General features: G+C 41.6%; 1 long non-coding RNA gene and 2 pseudogenes across 1 annotated transcript; 1 reads left to right on the top strand and 2 right to left on the bottom strand.

Moving 5' to 3' along the window:
* Positions 1 to 332: 332 nt before the first annotated feature.
* On the bottom strand, positions 333 to 4160 carry LOC132887547 (extracellular calcium-sensing receptor-like; annotated as a pseudogene).
* A 574-nt stretch (positions 4161 to 4734) lies between these two features.
* LOC132888370 (extracellular calcium-sensing receptor-like) overlaps positions 4735 to 24381 on the bottom strand; it is a 33995-nt pseudogene continuing 14348 nt past the window's right edge.
* Positions 5286 to 6221, top strand: LOC132887546 (uncharacterized). The gene is made up of 3 exons (XR_009654854.1): positions 5286 to 5550; positions 5655 to 5716; positions 5868 to 6221. It is a non-coding gene; the product is annotated as an uncharacterized LOC132887546 (long non-coding RNA).

Here is a 24381-nt window from a genome sequence, read left to right as displayed (position 1 = left end):
TTATAATACTAGGTCCAAACACACACCTGAGCTGAATGTAATCTTTTATGTGATTGCTGTATTATGTGTGATTAATGAGCAAGCTGTTGTATGCCTCCTGTTTTGTTTTTTTTGTGGTTGAATAGAGCTTAAGGCTTTTATTATGATTTGTACATTTAATATTTTATTGTCAAATTAATAATTTTATGGAATTGATGAAATACATTTAAATAATAGCCTGTTAAAGGTTATACAAATCCTTTTACAGCAAAATAAGAGGTATGAACATCTGTTTATTAAATTGTTTGTTTGTTTCCATACTTAGAACCATACATATATGTTCCAAAGCCTGTTCAAAGTGGTTTGGAGGGTGTTTTACTCATCATATGTTTTTTGGTGTTTTTGTCTGGTTTAAACAAAATTATGTAGCATTTTGGAATAAATATACAAAAAAGTAATCCAGAACTTGAGGCTAAAATGGCAAATATTTCAACAGCTACAATAAATTTTCCAGGAGAGCTGACATAAGCTGGAATAAAAGTAATCCAAACTACACAAAATATGAGCATGCTGAATGTAATGTATTTGGCTTCATTAAAGTTATCAGGTAGCTTCCTTGCTAGAAAAGCCAAAATAAAACACAAGAAAGCAAGAACACCAACATATCCTAGCACAGCCCAGAAACCTAAAACTGACCCCACATGACATTCTAAAATGATTTTATCTTTGTAGTGGTACATATTTTGATAAGGAAAGGGAGGAGAAATTGTCAACCAAAGACTACAAATGAAGACCTGAATGAAAGTGATGGAAACTACACTGAGTCTCTGCTGTGCAGGTCCAAACCATTTCATGACATTACTACCTGGAAGTCTAGCTCTGAATGCCATTAACACCACTATTGTCTTCCCCAGAACACAGGAGATACAGAGGACAAATGTGATCCCAAATGCTGTATGGCGCAGCATACAGGACCACTCAGAGGGCCGACCAATGAAGGTAAGTGAACAGAGGAAACACAGAGTCAGAGAGAAAAGCAGCAGGAAGCTCAGCTCAGAGTTGTTGGCCCTGACAATAGGAGTCTGTCTGAAGTAAAAAAAAATTACCCCAATTGTCATTGTGAGACATCCACCAAACAAGGAGAATGCCATCAATAGAATACCCATAAGTTCATTAAAGTTCAGGAATTCAATGTTTTTCAGATCACATTGAGTCTTGTTCCCATTTGATTTGTATTCAAGAGGGCATGGAAGACATGTCACTGCATCTGAAACCACAGATATATTAGAAAGGCAAAATGAGGACATTTTGTGATGAGGTGAAATCAAGTGAGCTTTTAGTGGACTTTTTAAAAACATCAAGAGCAGTAATGTAAATGAAAGGATCCTGGTCTTCTCACTTGTGGTGTTGCTGAACTCCCCATCTGCACAGGGGATGCAGTCAAAGCAGCAAATTGGCTTTCCTTTTATAAAAGCCCTGCTGGTCCCTGGAAGACAGTTTTCACTACATACAGATGGAGGAACCTGGAGTATACAGGTAACTTTGTTTAGAATCTGCTAAGCAATAGATACAGTCATAAAATATGTCAAGGAACTATGATAAAATCAGTATTTCCCATGCTTTGCTTACTGTTTGCTGTTCTCCCATCCATACTGCACTGGCGGTATTAATTACAAATTCATGGCCATCTTGCTGAGATGCATCATACATGCCAATTGACTCAAATATTATTGTTCCATTATGCTTCCTCTGCCAATTGACAATGGCATAGCGTGCAACTGGGTCACCTGACTTGTCAAACAGGACATTTTCTCCAGTCTTTGTAGTAAAGTTCACCTGAGCCAGGAAATGGAGCACCTGAAAGATTTACAGGGTTCAGTATACCCTGAAACATTCATTCATTTGTTCATTTATTCATTCATTTATTTATACTGAACAAAAATGTATACATTTATGCAGTGGAATTACACTGTAGTTACATCACCTGCCATGGCTCAATGCTTCTTACATCTGCACATGTACCATTAGTAAATGGCTCCTTCCAGTCATGGCAGCCTAAGAGCCTATCAACAGCATAAGCCACAGCATATACAGCTTTATAAATGTTGTTCAGTAAGCTAGCATCTGACACATCTGTGAAGCGTGTGTGTGTATTCTCAAGAGACTCATCACCGGTGCAAGATTTTTCAGTCTTTGGTGATTGAGGGCTTAGAGTACAGTCAAACACACTCTCCCACAATTCAACCAGACCAGTATTACCTGGTTTTAAAGAGGGTCGCCTGCTTGAAATAAACTCTTTCAAGCCAGGAATGTTGGCATTGGGTACAGCAAGACCCACTGCACCACCAACCACCGCATAATTCATGGCATTGGATAGGTAGCTGTAGGTGATCCATCCTTCACTTCCAACCCATTGAAAACCAGTCACATTCTGATAGTAAAGCTCTTTTAGGAGGATGCCCAGGTCATTCCCATCAGCAAAAGCAACAATGACCTTAGATGTAGATGCCTTAATAATGTCTACCACATTTAGAAACTTTTTCCTGGAGTCAGTCCTATAAATAGCCACAGAGTACTCGATACATACTCCTTCTTCTTCAGCAACTTCTAGAAAACTGGCCATTCCATTATTTCCATAGTCACTCTGACTTCTAACAGCTCCAACCCAGGTCCAACCAAAATACTTGACCAGCTTTGCCAGTGCTCTGCTCTGATAATAATCATTGGGAATTGTCCTGAAGAAAGAGGGATACTCTTTTCTGTCGCTCAGACATGCACAAGTAGCTGAGTGACTAATCTGTAAAAGAAAGGTAACATCTAATTATTATAATTATGGCATTGCTAATCATGTCCATTTTTCATTAAATCAATTATATCTATATGAATTTAAAAGTTAAAATGTATCTATAGACAGATATTATATACAACCTATATAAATGTAATAGAACTATTTTAATATATTTATTTTTGAATAACTTATATATTATCCTTATATATGGATATTTCTTTTGTTACATGGTTTGTGTTGTTTTTAAGAATAAACAGTACACAGGTTGCCTCAGAATATTCGTTTACTCACCACTGGTATATGAAATGGGCCCAGGGTCTTTGCAATACCTATAGTTGCTGTGGAAGTGGTTTCCCCAATGACAGCATGCACAGTGGAAGATTTTGTGCAATTTTCTCTCTCCAGTTCTGGCCTGTTCATGAGAAGCAGAGATGCCTTGACTGAGAGAGGAATGCTGGGGCAGGAACCATATATTCTGTAGCCCAGTGTAAAGTCACGAAGGATATCTGTGCTATTGTTAATCTCCTCAATAGCAAATATCATTGCCATGGCATACTGCAATTCCCCTGCGTCAATCCTAGAAACACACACACACACACACACACACAATACCAGTCAAAAGTTTGGACACACCAACTCACAGGTTTTTCTGTATTTTGACCACTTTCTACATTGTGTAAAAATACTGAAGACATCAAAACTACAAAATAAAAAAAGAAGCTATATGGAATTCTGTGGTAAACAAAAAAAGTGTTAAACAAAAGAAAATATGTTTCATATAATAGATTCTTCAGTGTAGCCACCATTTACCTTGATGACAGCTTTGCACACTATCTTAACCAGCTTCATGAGGTAGTCACCTGGAATGCTTTTCATTTAACAGGTGTAACTTGTCAAAAGTTAATTAATGGAATTTCTTGACTCTTTAATGTGTTTGAAACCATCAAATGGTAATTAACCCTATTTGACAATTTGACATGAAGTGTTTTCTAATTAATAAAATTAACGAAAAAACATTTAACTAGAAGGTGATATATATATATATATATATATATATATATATATATATATATATATATATATATATATATATATGTATTTATTGTATTATTGTTTGACCATTTTAGTGTTTAGAAATATTTCACTTCAGGTTTGTAATATTTCATTTATTTATCAAACTAACAACTTACCCATAACATCTCATGTTTCCTGGGTTGATCTGTAGTGTTGGATTTATACCAACAGGATACTGATGGAATGAAAAAATGCCTCCTATGGATACAGCACCTTCTTTAGAAAAATAAAGGAGTTCATCTGTTCCATATACTGTGCATTGCTGATCTTCAGCATTAGCACTAATTATAATCATTAGTATTTCTGTGAGTAAAATCATGATGCCATACAGGAAAAATATGTCTCTGTTCTTTGGACTATGGCTAGCACACGATGAATTTATATACGTCTAATAACATTGGAACATGGGACCTAATTTGCATGTTTACCATTTCTTTCCAATGACAAAAACAAGTGTAATCATAAATAGAAGAAAAAAGTGACGTGTGAATTAGATTTGGCCCAATCAGGCTGGATTACAAAAATTCAACCTCCTTGTATTTTTATGCCATTTGAAAAATAAAATAAAATAAAATAAAATAAAATAAAATAATATAATAATAATATAGGGTGTGATTAAAAAAAAATATGTCTCTTACATATCAACAATCAATTAGCATAAATTTAGCAAAAATGATTCAATCATTCAATCATGATTCCCAAGTAATATTCATTACTGCATTTTATGAAATTTTAGGGGAAAAAAAGAAACAAAATTTGAAAATCATTTTAATTAAGATTAATTATCTTTATTATATTCATACATTAAATTCGTTAACAAACTTAAAACTTATGACTTCCACTACTTGCTTTATGAATTTTCAGTCAGTAAAGTGTTTCATTTCTGAAGAAAATCACTGAGATTTTGTATTTGCCTTGCCCATTATATGTTTTCTTGTATTCCTTTCTGGCTTAAGTATGATGATATAACATTTTGAAAAAAATATACAGAATAATAAACCAAAACTTGATGCTAATAGTGTTGCCACCTGTCCCGGTTTTTCCTGATTGTCCCGGATTTTCATGGTCTGTCCCGGAAAAAAAAAAATAAAAATCCGGGACACTGAATGTCCCGGTTTTTTGTACATGATGGGCAAAATGTGTATTTCAACTTGCGAGCCAGCTGAGAACCAGTTTGCTTTTCCATAGCTCGCCCGTGCTAAGCGCCACTAAGCGGAGCCACGTCATCACGTCGCTGAATACGTCATTACGTCGCTGTATACGTCACTTACGTCGCTGTATACGTCAGTTACGGCGCTACGTTTACATAAACCTTGGCGCGAATATCAAAGCAAAAACACGGAAGAAGCAGCAGTAACAACAACAACAATAATAATAATAATGGATGACTTCGCGTTTGTACAGCTGCTGCTTCTTGGCGCTTAAAAATGGCGATCTTTCATGGTCTTGTTATTGTTGTTGGTCTTAACAACTCCGCCCCCCCGCTGACGTAAGCGGTTCTTTCCTCTGGCCCAGCAGAGAGTTGGTGCGAGCCTGGAACCGGCTTGGACTGATAAAAGAAACAGACTCTCTGTTGCAATGGTGAAGGCTGAGCTTCAAGTCAGGCTAAACTTTCAGTTGTCCTGTACTGAGTTCAAGACATTCATTGAAAATCAGCCAGGACTCATAGCAGCAGCAAAGAAAAACACCAAATATAAATGGAAGATTAGGTAAGGTTTTGGTGAATTAAATGAAGTAGTGTAGTAACATACTCCTGTATGTACTGTATGTACCAAGTTATATCAGTTACATGTCCTCCTATGTATTTGTTTAGCCAAGAGCAGCAGAGGCATAGGCAAGCACAAGCAAAGCACACACCACACTCTAAGCAATCAGGTAAGCTGTTTGACACTACACCTTACATTGTTACATTCAGGTATTCTTAGATACAATGAAAAATTAGATTATTTATTTTTATTCCACATAAGCAAACAAACAGAACTTAATTATGTATTTCCCTTTTACCTGTGCCCACTACTGCCCCCAGGTGTCCACAACCAAAAACTGTTGGAAATAAACCAAAATACTGAAGACCTAGCCTAGTAAACTAGACCCACCCGCCTAGCGGCCAAAAATATTTTTGCCTAGCGAGTGGGTCTAGCCTCGCACCATGTAAACAAAAACACTCCGGGCATCAAATCGTGCCCGCCAATCACAACGCAAGGTTTTTGTTTGGATTCTTTGGGCGGGCTTTTGCAGGAGTGACGACAAAGCTGCGCGACGCTGGAGAAAGCGCAGCAGGAAAGATGGCTACGGCTAGTGAACAGCGCGCGTTTGACTCCGCTTTGGAATCAGTTTTAGAAGAATTAGACTTGGAGTTTTCGTTGAAACATGAGCAGGAAGAGGCTCTCCGCTCATTCCTTTTCAAGAAGGACGTTTTCGTTGTTTTGCCGACCGGCTATGGCAAAAGTCTGATCTACCAGCTGGCTCTGCTCGTAGCCAAAAGGATGGGGCTAGTTTGTGCAGTACGAAGAATTAATAAACAGCTTTGAAACATTACTTTTTGATTGTTTCTTATTTTCCCGTTATTTTAAATTTAAGGGAAATTATTTCATCAAACACCACTAAATAAAAACTCTCAAAAACAGTTTAAGCAAACCCTTGAAATACACTTGGGGAAAAAAAATGAGTGTATGTTATGTATGTGGTACAGACTCCAAACTTGTGGTCATTATCTCCAAACTTCTTAATATCTAGAACATGTTTATTAATTAATACGCATTTTGAAAAATTATTTATTTCAAGGTCTCCCCCACTGCTTTCTGTCGCTCTGACTACGTCACAGTCACTGTTGCACTGATTGGTCAGAGCGTTGGCCTATACGCACAGAGACAGTTTGAAAGACAGCGGTTTGTTCCTCCTACCCGCTTCGGAAATGTCTACGGATCGAGGCCAGACTAAATATTCACATTTAGTCTGACTTGCCAGGCTAATGAAGACCTGCTATATTATGTAAAGCAATTAACTAAACAAATAACTAGCAAAAGCGTCATTTTTACTAATTAGAGCAATACAGTTTCAGCGTAGAAGGGCGATTTTTGTCTTGGGTTAGATGTGTGAAGGGCGCCGTTGCTTACAAGCAAAAAGGTCGATTGGATGGTCGAAATGTCCAGGATTTTTGTCAGACACAGGTGGCAACCCTAGATGCTAAAATTGCAAATATCTCCACAGTGACAGTGAATTTTCCAGGAGAGCTGATGTAAGCTGGAATAAAAGTGATCCAAACAGCACAGAATATGAGCATGCTGAATGTGATAAATTTTGCTTCATTAAAATTAGCAGGCAGTTTACGAGCTAGAAAAGCTAAAATAAAACATAAAAGAGCCAAAAGTCCTATATAACCCAGCACAGCCCAGAAACCTATGGCTGATCCCAAATTACATTCTCATATTATTTTATCTGTGGAATGAGTCATGTTTTTTTGAGGTACTGGGGGTGCAAGTGTTAACCATAGAGCACATATAATGACTTGAAAAAGGGTGCAGCAAAAAACACTCATTCGTTGCACGGGCACTGAACACTGGGGGAAACTGCTACCTGGCATGGTGGATTTAAAAGCCATCACTACTGCTATTGTTCTTGCTAAAACACAGGACATACAAAGTGCAAAAGTAGTACCAAATGCTGTGTGGCACAGCATACAAGACCACTCAGAAGGCTGTCCAATGAATGTAAGTGAGCAAAGAAAACATAGAGTCAGAGAGAAAAAGCAGGAGAGTCAGCTCTATGTTGCTTGCCTTTACAAGTGACGTGTCTCGAAAATAGAAAAAACAAACAAACAAACAAACAAAAAACAATCCTACAGCTATAGTGATAGAAACTCTTGTTAATGAAACAGCTGTCAGGAGAATCCCCATGTTTTCATCAAATGAAAGGAATTCCACTTCCTTTGGGACACAGAGACTATGATTTTCATTTGACCAGTAGTCCAGAGGGCATCTGATGCATTCAGCAGAGTCTAAAATGAGAGAAAATGCTCACAGTTGTTTATTTTTTTACCTTTCTAGTTATAAGTATACAGAAATGTATACATTTTTGTTTTGTAATGCAGTACCAGTCAAAAGTGTGCACACACCTACTCACTTATAGTTTTTTTTTCTGTATTTTGACTATTTTCTACATTACAGATGAATTAATAAAAATGAAGAAAAAAACCCTTGAACTAGAAGGTGTGTCGAAATTTTTTGATTAGTACTGTATATGTCTGGCTCTTTTATATTTCAGCTTTAAAGTAACACATGAACACATACCGGTCTCATTGCTGATTTCACCTACAGGACACTGTATACACGCAAAGCAGCATGGTGGTCTCCCTTTGATTTGTGCCTGTCTGAATCCTGCCTGACAGCTCTCGCTGCACACAGACCTCAGCCTCTGACACACATTCTGACTCAGTTATACTTTTGAAAATAACACATTCATAATAACTTTTCAGTACTTTTTCTCATCTGTACTCCATACCTACCATATTACTATTTCCAGACCAAGCTATACTAACAGGATTCATGACAAACTGTTTGTCAGTTGGGAGAGAGACATCATAGTAACCCACTGCCACAAAGTTTATGTCTCCAGCTGAATTTTTCTGCCAGTTCACCAGCTCATATTTTGCAGCCGGGTCTCCATTATCATTGAAATACACATGTTCACCTGATGGCATTGTAAAATTTACATTCCATAAAGATTTTAGTACTTGCAGGGGGAAATCATGTGCTATTTTTACATGCATGAATATTTGTTTGTAACCCTCTGTGTACTGTTGTAATTTTCATTTATTTTTTTTTTACCTGACCCAGTAGAATCTCATCCTTTTTGGTGCATTTTACGTTTTCAAAGGTTTCAATAACATTGAAAGCTGAAGTATGATGTAGGGCATGAGCTACTGCATAAACTGCCTTATATACATTGTTGAAAATCCTTAGCTCCGAAACATCAGTGAACATATGTGGCAGTGGGGGCGTGGCCAAGCAGCGGTCTGTGAATGGAGGGCGGGGTCGGGGAAGGTAAGTGGCTAAATCATTCCACCTGCTGTCAATTAATGTGTGTGTGTGTTTGTTACAGGGATGGAGCATAAAAGGAGGGTGAGAGAAGAGAAAAGGGGCTCCCTCCCGACCACAACGCATGTGTGCGTGTTGAGTGAGTGAGTGCTGAAAAGCTGAAAAGTGAAATAAAGTGTTTGTGTGTGACCATCAACTCTCGCCTGCTGTGCTTCTGTGCTCTACCCCCATTAGGAACTACTACAGTGGTGCCGAAACCCGGGAGCACAGAAGGGAACCACCCCATGGAGTCCTCCCCATTCAAAGAGCTTATCCTTGCCCTCGCTACCGCCCAGCAGAACCAGCATCAAGTGCTGATTGCACTCTGAAAGGAACAAGAGCAACGCTTCGAAGCCTTGATGCTGGCCCAGCAAGAAGATCGACAGGCATTCCAGCACCTGCTCATGTCAGCAGTGGCATCGACCACTGCAGCTGGCACCCTCATGAAGATGGGCCTGCAGGATGATCCAGAAGCATTCCTCACCCTCTTCGAGCAAGCAGCCGAGGTATGGGGGTGGCCGCTGAAGCAGTGTGCAGTGAGCCTCCTCCCACTCCTGACTGGCGAGGAGCAGCTCGCAGTGGAACAGCTCCCTGCTGACAGCCGATTGGTGTATGCTGACCTGAGGAAAGCTATCCTGCAGCGGGTCGGCCGCTCCCCGGAACAACATTGCCAGCACTTCCAGACACTGGCATTGGAGGTGGTCAGCCGGCCATTTGCATTCGGCCAACAACTCCGGGATGCCTGCCGGCAGTGGCTGAGGGTGGAAGACCGCGACACTGATGAGATCATTGATCTGGTGGCACTGGAACAGTTTATTTCTCGACTTCTGGAAGGAACGGCAGAATGGGTCCAGTGTCATTGCCCGGCATCGCTGGAATGAGCCATTGAGCTGGCGGAGGACCATCTGGAGGCGGCTCCAATGACAGGCAGACGAGGCATCTTCCCTCTCTTCTCTCTCTCGCTTCTCTTCTCTCTCTCAGATGAGACTCTGCAGCATGCATTTGACCAAGTGAGAGTAATCGATGGTCAAACTCTTCAGCCAAGCATGGCACTGACCTTCCCTTATTTTGCTATTATTAAAGATAGATTGTTCTGAGTGTTGCAGGACACTCAAACTAGTGAATGAATAGCCCAATTGTTAATCCCAAAGAGCCGTAGGGAACTCGTATTCCATGCGGCTGACTTTAATCCCATGGCTGGGAACTTAGGGCAAAATAAAATACTAGCCCGAATAATGGCCCGGTTCTATTGGCCAGGGATTCATGGGGATGTCCGTCAGTGGTGTGTGGCATGGCGTGAATGCCAATTAGTAAATCCCATGGCCACTCCAAAAGCACCATTGCACCCTCTTCCTCTAATCGAGACCCCGTATGAGTGAATTGGGATGGATCTCATCAGGCCATTAGATCAGTCAGCATGGGGATATCACTTTATTTTAGTTCTGGTGGACTATGCAATGTGATATCCGGAACCAGTGACTCTCTGCAATATCTCAGCATGCAGTATTGCGGAAGCGCTCTTCTGCCTTATCTCCCAGGTGGGGATTCTGAAAGAAATCCTGATAGACCAAGGCACTTTGTTTATGTCACGCACACTGTGCGAACTGTATGGGTTATTGGGGATTAATTCTATCCGCACCAGTGTCTATCACCCACAAACAGATAGCTTCGTAGAGCGATTTAACCAAACACTCAAGAACATAATCCGGAAATTCATAAGTGAAGATGCGTGCAATTGGGATAAGTGGTTCGAGCCCCTGTTATTCGCAGTACGAGAGGTCCTGCAAGCCTCCACGGGGGTTTCTCCCTTTGAATTATTATATGGGTATAAGCCATGTGGCATTCTGGACGTGCTATGGGAAAATTGGGAGGAGGGACCTTCACCTAGCAAAACCAAAATCCAGTATGTACTTGACCTGCATGCAAAACTCCACACCCTCATGTACCTAACCTAGGAGAATTTGCGGCAGGCACAAGAACGTCAAATCCGGCTGTATGACAGGGGCATGTGCCTTAGAGAGTTCACGCCAGGAGACAAAGTGCTTGTATTATTGCCCATGTCGAGCTCCAAATTAGTTGTCAAGTGGCAAGGGCCCTTTGAGGTCACACGGTGAGTCAGGGAGGTCGACTATGAGGTGAGGTGAACAGATAGGGGCAGGGCATTGCAAATCTACCACCTCGACCTTTTAAAATGCTGGAATGAGGGGGTCCCCATGGCGTTGGTGTCAGTAGTCCCAGAGAAGGCAGATCTGGGGCCAGAGGTGAAAAAGATAACACCTCGGACCACTCTGGTCCCTTGTGGAGACCACCTCTCACCAGCCCAACTCACAGAGGTGGCCAAGTTGCAGAAGGAATTTTCCGATGTGTTCTTGCCCCTTCCTGGTCATACCCACCTCAGAACACCATGTTGAAATGCCCCTGGGGGTGGTAGTGCATAGCCGCCCTTACCGCTTGCCCAAACACAAGACAAAGGTGGTTCAGGACGAACTCAAGGCCATGCTTGAAACAGGCATAATCAAGGAGTCCCACAGTGACTGGAGCAGCCCAGTGGTCCTGGTTCCCAAGACCAATGGGTTGGTCCGGTTCTTTGTGGACTATAGAAAGGTCAACGGGATGTCTAAATTTGATGCATACCCACTGCCTCTCATTGATGAGTTGCTTGATCAGTTAGGTGCTGCTCCCTTTTATTTGACACTGGATCTAACAAAGGGATATTGGCAGATCCCCTTGATTCCTCTATCCCGAGAGAAAACAGCTTTTTCCACACTGTTTGGATTACACCAATTTATCATGCTCCCTTTTGGGTTGTTTGGGGCACCTGCTACAATCCAGTGGCTTATGGACAGGGTCCTCTGCCCTCACGCTGCCTACGTGGCTGCCTATCTGGATGATATAATAATCTACAGCCATGATAGGCCACAGCACTTGGAACACCTGAGGGCTGTTCTAAAGTTGCTGAGGTGAGAGGGCCTCACAGCTAACCCAAAAAAGTGTGCAATTGGGCAGGTGGAAGTACAGTATCTGGGGTTCCACTTGGGTCATGGGCAGGTGTGTCCCCAAATTAATAAGACTGCAGCAATTGCAGTCTGCCTGAGGCCCAAGACCAAAAAGGAGCTGAGATGGTTCTTGGGGCTGGCTGGCTATTATCGTAGGTTTCTACCTAATTATTTGGATGTCACCAGCCCACTAACCGATCTCACTAAAAAGGGGGCTCCAGATCTGGTCCATTGGACAGAGCAGTGCCAACAGGCCTTCTCTGAGGTAAAAGCTGCACTGTGTGTGGGGCCACTTTTACACTCCCCTGAGTTCTCGCTCCCCTTTATTTTGCAGACTGATGCATCGGACAGAGGGCTGGGGGCTGTTTTGTCCCAGGAGGTGGAGGGCGAGGAGCGCCCCATGCTGTACATCACCCAGAAACTGTCGATGCATGAAAGCAAGTACAGCACAATTAGAAGGAGGGTCTTGCCATCAAGTGGGCAGTCCTCGCCCTCCGATATTACCTGCTGGGGTGCCCTTTCACTCTCTGTTCAGACCATGTGCCTCTTCAGTGGCTCCACCGCATGAAGGATGCCAATGTGTGGATCACCTGTTGGAATCTCGCCCTCCAGCCATTTAAGTTTGAGGTGATCCACAGGCCGGGGGCACAGATGGTGGTGGTGGACTTCCTATCCCGTCGGGGGGGGGGGGGGGGGGGGGAGTCAGCTTCAGGATGGACGGCTTCCTGGCCTGAGTCATGCAGTGGGGGTATGTGGCACCAGGGGCATGGCCAAGCAGCGGTCTGTGAATGGAGGGCGGGGTCGGGGAAGGTCAGTGGCCAAGTCATTCCACCTGCTGTCAATTAATGTGTGTGTGTGTGTGCGTGTGTGTGTGTGCGCGCACGTGTGTGTGTTTGTTACAGGGACAGAGCATAAAAGGAGGGAGAGAGCAGAGAAAAGGGGCTCCCTCCCAAACAACGCATGTGTGTGTTGAGTGAGTGAGTGCTGAAAAGCTGAAAAGTGAAATAAAGTGTTTGTGTGTGACCATCAACTCTCACCTGCTATGCTTCTGTGCTCCACCCACATCAGGAACTGCTACAACATATTATTTATTTCTTTGAGATCTTCGAATCCAGTGCAAGTTTTATGTTCTCCATTTTTGGTGAAAACTGACATCCAAATGTCATTTCCCAGAATTCTATCAAAAGGGAATTTGAGGGCATCTGGGATGGGTGGACCTTTAGAAGGAAGTCCTTTAGCCCTGGAATTTTAGATTTATTAATGGTAAATCCCAATGCACTGCTGATAGCTTTTGATGTCCTTTCAGTTGCTAAATATCTGGCTGTTATCCAGGACTCACTGCCTACCCATTGAAGCCCTGTCACATTTTGAACAAAGACCTCCTATAACAAAGCATCCATTTCATTTTGAGCCAGAAATGCTACCAATACATTGGATGTGACTTTGTAAATTATTTCTACAACTCTAGTAATGCTCTCCATTGAATTTGTCCTTAGAATGGCTTCATTATACACAATGCATACTCCCTCTTTTCCAGCTTCCTCCACAAATGTTGCCATGCCATTGTTTCCATAGTCATTGTCGCTTCTTACTGCTCCTACCCAGGTCCATCCAAAATAATTGATGAGCTGAGCCAGAGCTCTGCTCTGATAGTAATTACTGGGAATCATTCTAAAGAAGGAGGGATATTCTTTTCTGTTGCTTAGACAAGCACGGGTCATAAAATGACTGATCTTTTGAAAATAAGAGACATATCAAAGCAGTATTATTAATGTGACACATTTAAATGAATTAACAAAAGCAGATTTATGTCCATATATTTTACCACTGGAATCTTGAATGGCCCTGTTGCTCTTGACATCACAGTGGTTGAGGAAGACTCTGACTCCCCAATGATGGCCTGCACTGTTGAATGTTCAGAACATGTTTCTTGAGCTGTAAATTCCTGACCATTTATTAAACCCACTGCTGATCTCATTGAGGCTGATGTTGACCCACAGCTGTCAAATATCTTATATCCAACAGAAATATTAGGAAGCAGCCCACTCTTGTTTATTTCATCAATAGCAAAGCTCATGGTCTGAGCTCAGGCTACATAAATGAAGAAAAACAACACCTTGTCAATATTGTTTCACAATAGCAACATTTCATATCAGTTTTCATGTTTTTACAAGAATGTTAGTATATACAGTTTGATTTTATACTTCTACAGTTCCTGACAAGTAAAATGTTACCTTTGGATTACAGTAGAAGTAAAAGAATTAAAAAAAAGGAAACAGACCTTGTGCAGATAAGACACTGTGGCTTCTCAGTAAATGACAGTGTCTGTAATGTGATTTTGCTGTGAATTGAAAAAGCTCCTCCAATGATGACATCACTATCTTTGGAGAGCTGGGGATACTCTGGGTTCCCTATCATTTGACAATTAGCCATTTCTCCTTTTACTTTAAAGACACAGAGTAGCAATAATGCATGTAGAAACATCACAGAGACTCTGGAGCACTAGTATATTTCCCTGCTACAAATAGAAGATCAAGTTATATAGGAACTGATAGATTCTTCTGGGTTTATTCGATATGCAATCACGTGATCATACTGTATGTATGTATCTCAACATGTGATCCCACAAATGATGAAAGTGATTACAACACTCTAAATTAAATAACCTATTCAAAGATGATTTAACAACAAGGATAATTAATATAATGCCCTTCCAGGAAAATTTGGACAGTGGATTCTATCCTGAATGCTTATTAAACAATGAAAAAAAAAAGATGCACAGGCAGTAGATGCTACCATGTGTTTGTGGTTATAGTGAATGCATGTGTTATGGTTGAGTTGTTTTTATGTTTTTATTTACATTTTATGCTAATGTAAATACAGATAATTATGATTGGATTTTTTTTGCTCACATGCAAACATTTTCATTCAGTGGAGTTCAACTGTTTCTGCCTGAGATAATCAGGCAGAGCAGTCTCTAGAGTTGACACAGAACATACCCACTGGTGAGTTAGTCCAAGGTCTTAGATGATATGGGGCAGGGGGTGGTCCACCATAACACTCAACATTTAAAATTTTAGTGCATCATTCAATTCCATTTTCTGTACAAAATGAAATATGAATACATTTTGATCATATTACTTTTTTTCCTTTAAACTTGCCTCTACTTCTTCATTAAATCTCAAAAAAGGGAAGACCATCTCAGTTTGTCAGGTCAAAGGCATTGCCCCAGATCTTCAAGAAACACTGCAGAAGCATGTTAACCACACAACCCCAACCTTGTCCAGTACCGGCATGGTAGTGTAGTGGTTAGCATGGTTGCCTCACAGCAAGAAGGTTCCGGGTTCGCGGCCAGCGAGGGCCTTTCTGTGTGGAGTTTGCATGTTCTCCCCGTGTCTGCGTGGGTTTCCTCCGGGTGCTCCGGTTTCCCCACAATCCAAAGACTTGCAGTTGGGTTGATGTGGGGCGGCCTTGGGCTGAGGTGCCCTTGAGCAAGGTGCCGAACCCCTGACTGCTCCCCGGGCACTCTGGGCTGCCCACTGCTCTGGGTGTGTGTGTGCGCATGTGTTCACTGCTTCAGATGGGTTAAATGCAGAGGATGAATTTCACTGTGCTTGAAGTGTGCATGTGATGAATAAAGGTTCTTCTTACCTTCAACTGCCATTGTAACCGCAGTCACAGAAATGGACATCAAAACACAAGAGATTTCTGGCAATGTTTCTTGAAAGGAGGACATGTCCCTTGGATTCAGGAGTTTTTCAAATTGCTCCTTCTATCACTCAGCAATATGCCTATTAGAGGTCAACACTCGCCAACACTTTGTTTGTAGAGCTTGTGCACTGTCTTGTTTCCACCCTTCCTAAGGCACTGAATGGTTTGCCTGTATGCCTTTGAAGCCATCTAATCCTCCTCTTCTCCAAATTCCTTCCATGTCCAGGATTACATGGAAGGAATTTGTTGCATTTGTTGTACATTTGTTGCATATACAGAAACATTTCAGAGTTTCATTCATGATGGTTGAAATCACTTGAAGGTAACTCTTTTGTCCCCTGGGAGAAACTCCAAGTGCAAGGCCCTCAGCCTGGGCCAAGTGAGTATCCCCACACCTGCCTGCAGCATATCTTCTGTGACAACTCTGGAGAAAGAGACAGTCCTCTCAAATCAGGATGTTTAGTACTTACCCAGGTAACAATTTTACATAGTAACTACGTACTTACAACGTAGTGTTACGTAGAGGTAGATGTTACATAGGTAGATGTTACATAGTGTTTTTTATGTAGTTACTACATAAAATTCTGGATTACCAGCAACATTTTTACTACATCATAAAGTTACGTAGAGAAATTACATACCCACCACCTTCCCACTACCTTATGGGCACCTTCCCACTACCCCATGGGGACCTTCCCACTATACTTGTTAGGACTAGGACTGTTTTGGCCTCTAGAGGCCGCTGTTATTTCCTTTTCGTGTCATGTTTATTTTGGCCTCTAGAGGCCGCCACTGTTCCTGTGTTTTGTGTTTGTGTTAATTGCCTGTTTAGTCCTGATTATCTTCACCTGTGTTCAATTTAGTTTGTGTATTTATACCCCCTGAGTTCAGTCCTCTTGTCACGGAGTCTTTGTGCTGTTATGTTTATCTCCAGTTTCCTCTGTACTGTGTTCTTTGTTTTGCACTTTGCTTTTCTTTTGGATTTAGTAGTGACTGTGTTTTTGGATCTTCTGAGCTTTTGCATTTTTGCCTTTTCCTTTTTGGACTTTGAACTTTTGGATATTTTATTTTTCCCTTTGTCTTCCCAGTGTTGGATTATACTCTTTGTTTTTTTTTTTTTTTTTTTGTTTTGTTTTTTGCCCTGGATTGTATATAGTGCATATAGTATAAATAAACCTTTTGATACTTTTTCTACTTCTGCCTCATGCCTCTGCATTTGAGTCATCCCCCTGGTGGCCTAGTGGGGGTTTGCTGGATTATCCCACCAACGAACCAGGTTCAAATCCCAGCAAAACCCTAACAATACTATGGATACTTTCACACTCATATGGGTATGATCTCACCACCTTGCATTTTCACATCCTTTCTACTACCTTACAAAACCAGAGTAATATTATGCAGAAAACATGGAAGAAGCAACATTATTTTGCATAGTCAGTGCATTTATTTCAACAACAACAACAACAAAAATAGCTGCATCAGCCAGGTTAGGTTAGAAATGTCTGTCATGTGTTGTAGTTTCACAGGATGAAATGGAACAGGGCTTTTCAAAGTGTGGGGCGCGCCCCCCCTGGGGGGCGCCAGAGTTCTTCGGGGGGGCGCGATGTGAGGAGCCTTTACCAGAGACAAAATGGATTGATTTTTAGTACAGTGAGTGAGGAGACAGAGTTTGGGCCAAGCAAAAAAACCCAGAGCCTCCAGCATGTTGCGATTTGCAACTTCAGTGCAAATTCAACCAATCCCCGCGAATTCAGGGCGGTGTTACAATTATATCCAATCACCGCAACTTTCCCGCAAATTTGACCAATCGTTGGCATCGTCTTGAGGTGACGTCGACAAACTACCTTCTCCTTACTTCCGTGTTTACGTTCAAGAGAAGCAGCATGCGCAGTGTTGCCAGATTGGTTTTAAGTGCATTTTGGCGGGTTTTGAACATATTTTGGGCTGGAAAACGTCAGCAGTATCTGGCAACATTGCATGATGTGCGAGTCAGTGTTTATGTAGGCTTAAATTCTGTTACTGAAAGTGTGTGATGTTTACAGTGAAGCACTGTGTGCACTTTATTTTTTTTTTACTTAATACAAGAAAGTAATGGATGCCAACATTTTTGCCAAAATGGTATTTTATTTTCCATTATTTAGGCAGCTTCAGCATCATACTGTGAGATTCTGTTCAAATTGTTTTTTCTTCTTCTATGAAGCCTGAGCCATTTATTTTATTAGTTTATAATTATTGTTTAATTTAGTCTTCAGGAGAGACTGCCTGCACACAGTACTAGTATTAATAGTTTTTTTTTTCTTACATGAAAGCTGAGGCATTTATATTATATTTTAAGGTAACTTCATGTTGTGCTGTGAGGTTCTCTGCACTTTAACTTTTGAACCAACAGGTGTATTTGGATAAGTAAAGCATATTTTTCTGCATTTTTGTAGTCCTGGTAATCTTTTATATTGGTAAAGTTGTTTATAGGACCATTTCTCAGTGTCTTTGTTTTTTAATCAATAGTTTTTCAGTAATAACTTAATATTTAACATATCACTCAATTTTAATCACAAAAAGAGAAAATCGCAACAATTTCTCGTAACTTTCACTTCCTCCCACAATGTAATCGCAACAAAAACCTAAAAAACACCGCAACTTTCATCACAATTTTTTTGGAAAACCCCCGCAACATCAGACATTTTAGCCCGCAACAATCACAAAAAAGGCCCACAGAATCCTGGGGGACTGGAAAAAGAAGGAAGTATGACCACGATTATTTAAAGTTTGGATTTTCATGGACTGGATCTGAAGATGCTCCACTGCCACAGTGTGTTGTCTGCCAAGAGGTGCTAGCTAACGATGCTATGAGATGTTTAAAATGTGTAAAACAAGATGTGTTAAAAAGCACAGATGTTTAAAATGTGAAAAATAAAAATGTGTACAACAACCATTTTTTAAAAATACAAATGGAACATTAAGTATAGCAACAACAAAAATTGGGGGGGGGGGGGGGCACTGTTGTTTATTTGCTCTCCGAGGGGGGGCTGACTCTCCCACACTTTGAAAACCCCTGAAATAGAAGATTAATACATGTATTACCTGAATCAAATGTAATCATGAATATGTAAAGGAACTTAAAGGTATTATTCAGCACTTTTATGATGGCCGCTGGTCAGATATTACATTACACTAAAATGGCATAAAAACCTACAGAGACTGACTGCAATATTTACACACATGCCAACCATTATTTTTGTTCTGGCTCTAGAAAATATTTAATGGTGAACCAGCATTCAATAATAGAAATTCTAGCAGTGGAAGAGCTAACAGCTGTCTCTGGTTTCCGAATCAGATGAATGGTGGGTTGGTACAGTAGTTGTCTCCTTAGTTGTTGCAGCCACAGCAGCACGAGCCTGCAAATATAATTATAATCAATGATAAATTGGGAAATCCTTGTTTACCATTATATGGTCAGATTAAGTGATGTATGTACACATAAAATATTTGCAAGAGGTAAGTACCTACAAATAATTCTGCACAATTTCATCTAGGCACATCAGAACCTTTCTCTGAATCTTCTTCTTCTTCTTTTGGCTGCTCCCGATTAGGGGTTGCCACAGCGGATCTTTCATCTCCATTGCTCCCTGTCTTCCGCATCCTTCACTACCACACCTGCCACTTTCATGTCCTCTCTCACTACGTCCATGTATCTCCTCTTTGGCCTTCCTCGTTTTCGTTTGCCTGGCAGATCCATCCTCAACATTCTCCTTCCCACATGCTCAGCATCTCATCTCAGGATGTGCCCATACCATCTCAGTCTCATCTCTCTTAGCTTAATTCCCAAGCTCTCCACATGTGCTGTCCCTCTGTTGTGCTCATTCCTTATCCTGTCCAACCTCATCACTCCCGTCGCAAACCTTAACATCCTCAACTCCGCCACCTCCAACTTTGCCTCCTGTCTCTTCATTAAGGGTATGGTCTCCAATCGATACATCACAGCTGGTCTCACTACTGTCTTAATCAGAACCTTTCTCTGATAATCTATAAAAACACATAAAAAGGAAATGGTTAGTGTCATGGGCCACATAAAAATGAGTGAGCATTATGCATTTATGAATTAAAGACATAAATTTAAAAAATGGTTGGATTTTATGATAAAATACCACACATCAATAAGTAATATTATTAGTACTGGATGTCACTACACAGATATTCAAACTGACAGATCACAAATGTAAGTAATTTATTCAAGTAGTGTTTCTATCTTTTCATAAAATGTGTATGCTAGCATGTCTTTTTTGTAAGTAAGAATAGAACTCACTGTCTGATCTGGTATTTTGCCATGGATCTGTACTCCTCAGCTTGAACAGCTCTTCAAAGTCCTCTGTATCTGAGACAAATTTGCAAAGCAATTAATATCTTGCAGAACGAATGGAATTAATTAAGTTAATGGTAAGATTTTACTGTTTGTTTTTAATGAATGTAATATGCAAACCTTGGAGATGAATGATATTCCCAGGAGATAAAAAGAAATTCCACCTAAGTGAATTTTTCTATAGATTGCATAATAAATGCATGTAACAGTAAAACAAACTGAAATAGTGTGGAACAGCTTTATGAACCATTCCAAATACCCCAGTAAGTAGTCTACATATGTTGTTACAGAATAAATTTTGTGAAACGATTTAATTTTTAAATTTCACCAAACATTCATATTAGGATGCATGTTTATCAGTTTATACTGTAACAATATTAAATAACTGACCAAAGTCATCTTTTGATTGAAATCAAGAGGTAGTTAAACCTTCACAGCTTTAAACCATGGTTTTAAAAATTACCCCATAAAGGATCCACACTAACATTCAGTAACAGGGTTATCACTGGGAGGCTGGACTCTGACACCACACCCATCATCCCCCACAAACAACATGGGACCGTGACATGCTTTCCTGCAGTGGAGACTCAGACACTAAAATTCATTAAAATAAACATTTAACGATTACATCTGCATATAATATATCGTCAGACTTAATCACCTTACATTCACATAGTGACAACAATAGCAAGGGTAAGATTCATACCTTGAAAGATTCTGTCAATCAAAGCTCTCCAATTATAACCAAACACCTTCCCTTCACATGAATAAAAAAAACTGGGATGCCAGAAGTCAATCCTTCAACGGGTTTTGAAAGACAGACGCAATCCGGAGCTGCAAAGCATGATGGGATAGAGGTCAGTCAGCATATGCCCTTTTCCCGCCAAGTTAACAGGGTGGGGTGGTGGAGAGGGGTCACAGGATAGGGGCGGGTATTGGATTTGGAAAGAAAGTGGGGGGATATTGATCATTTTTACAAAAAGCATTGATGAGCGGCCTGAAGGCAAGCGCCCTGGAAAATGAAAATGTACATGTTCATTCAGTGAATTTGAGCACATTTTGAATAATTTTGCTTGCTTCAAGATTTCTGTTGTGTTTACTCTTTTATACCTCCCCCCCTCCACTGGTTGAAGGGGGGTGGGGGTTAAACCCCTCCCCCGGATCTGCCACTGGGGGGTCACAAAAATAACAATTCTCAATCACACATCACAGGAATAGAAACAGGCTCAAATCACGGGTCACGGAAATAATTTGTTGGCAATCATGGATCATGTGAAAGTCCTCCCCTTTAGTTAAAGTTTTGCGTGTACCGAACATGATTTTGGATAAAAAAAATACCACTAATAGTTATATTAGAGGGTTACAATGCAGATAAACTGATAAGACATGCCTAACTGCAAAATCATGGCTCTATGAACTTTTATTTCATTGAAATGGCCTCATTCAGCACTATTTTAAAGTTAAAATATGATCAATTCATCAATAGACCAAGATCACATTGTTAATGTTATTCATAGAGATATACAACAAAATGTATGAAAGCAAATTATTAATACATCAATCATCAAATAGAAAATACACACAGCATGTAGCTTATGTAGTAGGACGTACGTGACTGGATGGTCGCCAGATAACATGTCTGTTACACATTACCACTACATTGTCGTTACATATTACCACTACGTTGTCAATACATATTACCACTACATTGTCGTTACATATTACCACTACGTTGTCATTACGTATTGGCACAACGTTGTATTAGGACCTGCCTACTATGTAACGACGACGTATTTCCCTGACATTACCAAACCACTACCTAACCACTATGTCTTATATACGTTGTGTGTGTGCTGGGTGATCCCTTACTGTGGTGGGTGCAAGTCTGACTATATCTAATCCATACTAACTCAAGCTCTTTCTGCTAGGAAAGTACAACCCCAATTCCAAAAACATTGGGACACTGTGTAAAACATAAATAAAAGCAGATTGGTGAAGATTTGCAATCAGGTAAACCCTATATTTCATTGAAAATAGTACAAAGACAACATATAAAATGTCAAAACTGACAAATTTTATTGTTTTTTGAAAAATAAGTCAAGTAAAATTTATTGTCAAATATGCTATACATGCTCAACATACAGCACAGATGAAATTTCAGTCCTCTCTGACCCACAGTGCAAACAGGCAATGCAATAAATAAAAATAGAATAATTGAAATAAACAATATAAACAGTATAAACACTCTAGATAAGAACTAGACATAGACTAAACACACTCTCTCTCTGAGTTCAGTGTGTGAATGAACGTTGAGAGTATGTGTGTGTGTGTTGGGGAAACTGTGAGGGTGACATGTCAGATGCTGAAGGAGGGGCAGGGGGGTGTGTGGGCAGAATATGTGGCAGGGGGCAGAGGGGGAAGGAGGGGCATAACAGGGAGGGAGTTGAGCCTCCTGACCGCCTGGTGATAGAAACTGTCCTTGAGCTTGCTGGTTTTGGCCCGGAGACTCCGCAGTCTCCTCCCTGATGGCAGCAGACTCAAGAGGCTGTGAGATGGGTGGGTGGGGTCACCTGCAATCCTGATGGCTTTGCGGGTGAGGCGGGAGTTATAGATATCTATAAGAGAAGGGAGAGAGACACCAATGATCCTCTCAACTGCTCTCACGATGCACTGCAGAGTCTTGCATCAGGACATGGTGCAGGCACTGTACCACACGGTGATGCAGCTGGTCAGGATGTTCTCGATGGTGCCTCTGTAGAATGTGTACATGATGGGGGGCCAGGACTCTTGCTCTCCTCAGTTTGCGGAGGAAGTACAGATGCTGTTGGGCTTTTTTGGCCAGTGATGCAGTGTTGTTGCTCCAGGACAGGTCTTCAGAGATGTGCACACCCAGAAACTTGGTGCTGTTCACCCTCTCCACTGCAGCACCGTCGATAGTTAGTGGCGCATGCTGGGTGTGCACTCCCTGAAGTCCACAACAATATCCTTCGTCTTCTCCACATTCAGGCAGAGATTGTTGTCCTTGCACCACATGTGGCTCACCTCACTCCTGTAGATTGTCTCATCGCCATTGTTGATGATACCCACCACAGTCGTGTCGTCCGCAAACTTAATGAAGAGATTAGAGCTGGATGTTGGTGTACAGTCGTGGGTCAACAGAGTGAAGAGGAGGGGGCTCAGCACACATCCTTGGGGGGCCGCCATGTTCAATGTGATGGTGCTGGAGGAGTTGCTGCCGACCCATACAGGCTGTGGTCTCCCCGTCAGGAAGTCCAGCAGTCAGTTGCACAGGGAGGTGTTGAGTCCCAGCTGGTCCAGTTTATGAATGAGCTGCTGAGGAATGATTGTGTTGAATGCTGAGCTAAAGTTTATGAACAGCATTCTGACATACGAGTCTTTTGTCTCCAGGTGGGTGAGGGCTGAGTGGAGGGCAGTGGAGATGGCATCATCGGTCAAACAATTGGACTGATATGCAAACTGGAAAGGGTCCAGGGTGGGGGGGGAGGGCAGACTTGATATGCTGCATGACTAGCCGCTCGAAGCACTTCATGAGGATGGGCGTGAGTGCGACAGGGCGGTAGTCATTGAAGTAGGAGGGAGATGGCTTCTTCGGGGCCGGGATGATGGTGGTGGCTTTGAGGCACGTGGGGACAACAGCCTGGCTCAACGGGATGTTGAAGATTTCTGTAAAGACATCTGTGAGCTCCTCGACACAGTCTCTCAGGACACGACCGGGAATATTATCAGGACCCAGGGCTTTCCATGCATTTGTCGTCCTGAGAGCTCTCCTCATGCTGTCTGGGGATGGCGTCAACACCTGGTCACCTGGAGGTGGTGGGGTCTTCTGTGCTGTGGTGCTGTTGTCTGCCTCAAAGCAAGTGAAGAAGTTGTTCAACTGATTCAGAGAAGAGAAGAGAGAAAGAGAGAGGTGGAGTTATCACAGGTCTGTGGCACAGGCTTGTAGTCTGTGATGGTCTGAATCCCCACCACAGGTTCCAGGTGTCTCTGCTGTCATTGAAGTAGACAGCAATGTTCCTGGAATGCTGTCTCTTGGCCACCCTGATGTCTCATGACAGGTTGGCCCTAGCTGTCCTCAGGCCCACCTCGTCCCCAGCTCTGAAGGCGATGTTCTGAGCCCTCAGGAGCCTGTGGACTTCCCCTGTCAGCCATGGCTTCTGATTGGCCTAAATGGAGATGGTTCTGTAACATCATTCATGCACTTCCTCATGTAGGCAGTGACAGTCTCCGTGTACTCCTGGAGATCTGTGTTGTTGTTGTAGGTGGCCGCCTGTCTGAACATGTTCCAGTCAGTGGTGGAAAAACAGTTCTGGAGTGCCTCTGAGGACCCCTCTGGCCACACACATATCTGCTTTGTAGCTGGTTTGGTGACTTTAACCAGCA

This window comes from Neoarius graeffei, chromosome 6 (genome assembly GCF_027579695.1).
Source record: "Neoarius graeffei isolate fNeoGra1 chromosome 6, fNeoGra1.pri, whole genome shotgun sequence".
Taxonomy (NCBI): domain Eukaryota; kingdom Metazoa; phylum Chordata; class Actinopteri; order Siluriformes; family Ariidae; genus Neoarius; species Neoarius graeffei.
This window is presented reverse-complemented; position numbering and strand designations above follow the sequence as displayed.